The 3,103-nt window shown below is 45.4% G+C and overlaps 1 long non-coding RNA gene across 1 annotated transcript; it reads right to left on the bottom strand.

Annotated features, from left to right (window-relative positions):
- Positions 1-307: 307 nt before the first annotated feature.
- On the bottom strand, positions 308-2,797 carry LOC149337821 (uncharacterized). Its single transcript, XR_016284661.1, has 3 exons — positions 2,244-2,797; positions 1,131-1,224; positions 308-587 (listed from the first exon to the last, which is right to left on the bottom strand). It is a non-coding gene; the product is annotated as an uncharacterized LOC149337821 (long non-coding RNA).
- Between the last annotated feature and the right edge of the window lie 306 nt (positions 2,798-3,103).

The raw sequence follows: 3,103 nt of genomic DNA, 5'->3' as shown, positions 1-3,103 counted from the left end.
TGGGAACTGTGTTGGTCCAATGTTTTAGGACCCCTAAAACATTGGACAAACTCAGTTCCCGCTTCATGTTACCTCTAAAACATTGGACAAACTGAGTTCCCGCTTCATGTTACAATACTGAGTGACATTTTGGTCTATACACCAGAAATACCGGTAAAGCATCATGATAGAACACAATATTTTTTAAAGGGATAAAGGAATATGTTCGTCCTTTCAGAGGGCACATATGCATAAGAGGCAACATGTGTGAAATAGTCTCTGCACCTGAAGCAGTGTAAATTCCATTATGCTAACAGCAGCAGTCAAAAGCTTCATGAGCGACTATTTCATACAGATCATGTAATTACATTCATGTAATTCAGGATCAGATTCATGTGATTATACAGGGAGGTACTGCTGCTAAGTGCACGTAGAGCTCTGCATGCATTTCTAAACCCGGCTGTGAGCCTATGTCTACGAAATTTTTCTAAATAGGCAGGTAAGGTATGCATCACTGGAAAACAATACCTACCACAAACAGCTGAGGAGAGATAGCACAGCCAAAAGCTGGAAGCACGAATGGCCCAGTAGATACTGGCAGCTGGCAACTGCAAATAAATATGTCAGAGCAACTGTTGTCAGTGGCCGTAACAATGTCATGAATGACAAGAGAAGAAATTGTCTACTGCTTCATAAATTAGAATAAGGTAGTAACATAGGAACACAAAAAGCAATGAGACGGCCCATGACAAAAGAAATGAACAGATTGTATGTGATGCACCGATATACATTTTTTCAGTAGATTTACATGACTGTCACACCCGCATAGAAAGATGAGCAGGCTGGAATACCACTATTTTTATGCATGATGAAAAGAGCGTAACTATTCGAATATAGCATGCACAGGATTTTATTACTACTAGGGTGCTTTGCAGCAGCACCGAAGGTATTTTTAAATTGAACGTAGCGACCAGTATACCCGTCTGCTTTGCACAAATGATGAGAGGATGGAAAAGGCATGCATTCATTAGCAAGAAGCACGATATCTCACATCACAGCATGAAACGAAAATTGGTATTGCATTTAACAAATCTGCACAGAAATAGAAAGTGCCTAGTGGCAATGCAAGTAAGAGCAAGGGAAAAAAATACCGAAGAAAACTGGTGAGTGTGGTGCAGGGAGGTCTGTGGGTAGGGTCTCGTGCCTGGGAATAGTTCCGAGCGCGGAGAATCGCCGGCAGCACAGCTGGTGGCAGTCAACCAAGAATAAATAAGAGAAAGTGAAAATCAATAACAAACCATCACCGATATAGCGAACGACTTGACAGCGGGCCGCACAAACGAGGGATATAGCAAAAAGCTTGAAATCCTAAATAAGTGCGCAGTTGCATCCCAAACAGTTCTCAAAATCTGAAGGCGAGGAAGCATCGACACCTACACCTCAGGGCAGACGCAAGAACGATCTAACTTTGACATAATACTGTGTCAAATTCTGTTCCATGGGGAAGCACAGATAAAAATTTACAAATGACTAGGCAAGGGATATGCCCCAGCCTTTTACACGCGATCATTGTCCCCGAAAAAATTGTATGACAAATATTAAGGCGTAAGCACTAATCCCACGAGTACACACACTGAGCACTGTCTGTTGGCAGCTGGCCTAGCGCGAGTGCTCTGTCGCGCGGCACTGCCGCTCATCGTCATCTTCTAAGTAGCACAAATCAATCCGACGGGCACCAGCCGCGAGGCAACTCGACCGTTGTCAGTTCCCTTGTCTGTCCGCAGCTGGCCTAGCAAGAGCGCTCTCTAACGTGGCACTGCACGCTCATCATCATCTCCTACGTAGCACAAATCTATGCTATTGGAATGTAGTAAACTTTGTCTGTTGTTTTTCGCAGCGCTAGCAAGCGACCGCATAACTCTGTTGTGATAACTGGTGGCATTTTTATTTACCGCGGCACCCGAGTACTAAACGCAGATAGAGACAATGGAGCAACAGTTGCCATGCGGCCTATACGCCCGTTCTTTTCTGGTAAAGGCCGATTCACACGATTTTCCGTTCGCCCGCTGCAGCGGCCGACAGCGCGCCTCTCAATGTGGTGACGCATGAATACGTAGTGCGCGGGCCGCGGGCGAACGGACCGTCGTGTGAATCGGCGTTAACGCACCGCACGCAGACTGCCTGCACTGCCATCCCTATATAGGCGCACACTAATAACGCGTGCGAATAGAAATCAGAAGTAAAGAAACGTACACGGGACTCACCGTTCAGACGGCTCATCAAGGCTTAGCAAAACCGCACATTCTTCTTCGTTGCCTCTCCAGATGACAAGAAGTCGTAGCGCTACCTTTCTTCAGGGCTTTACCCGTTCAAAATCACCAGTGTTGACAGGGCGTAATTCTCGTCGTTGGTTTCCAAAACACACTTGTGTTCTTCATACACGTCCACCGCACGAGCACTCAAACAATGCTACGAAAACCCAAATAACACAAAACGTGACGACGGCTGCAGTTTTGCTTCGTTGAAAAAACCTACAAATGCGCTTTTTTTTATTACTAATATTTGAATTGTGTTCGCAACAAAAACAAATTATATTTTTTCATTTTATTTCTTTATTAAATGCGAATACCAAAGCGCTTTTAGATACTTTTGCTGACATGTCGTTTGTAGAAGCTGCGATCCTGTGATCCCATCCCCGGGTGTCCTAGCAGACGACGGCGCAGACGACGCTGTTGGCGGAATGCAATTTCGATTGACGGCAGCGAAAATCCCTTAAATGCGACAAAAAAGGCAAAGAAACGCACCGTATCGCAAACTGGTCCATATCAAGGATATGTTCGACGCGAGTGGTAGGACAAAGAGCAGCTGCGATGCATTACTCTAAGCGACACTGGCATGGTCGACGGAGATCTACATGAAACAGAGCTTAAATGTGACCCGTACAAGCGGATTACTGTGATATCAACTGCGTTACGGAACTACGACGATACTTGCTTCACACTTTAGCTTATATGCAACAGCGGCCCGCACTCGCCGCATCCTGTTCGAGTGTACTTTCACTAGCAAGAGCCCACATGCATGGAAGCCGACAGAAGCAACTGTCTTTTCGAGTTCAGATTGTTCC

The sequence above is a fragment of the Amblyomma mixtum genome, chromosome 7 (assembly GCF_055824585.1).
Source record: "Amblyomma mixtum isolate Tamu chromosome 7, ASM5582458v1, whole genome shotgun sequence".
NCBI classification, from domain to species: Eukaryota; Metazoa; Arthropoda; class Arachnida; order Ixodida; family Ixodidae; genus Amblyomma; species Amblyomma mixtum.
Note: the sequence above shows the minus strand (reverse complement) of the source record. Positions and strands in the feature narration are given on the sequence as shown.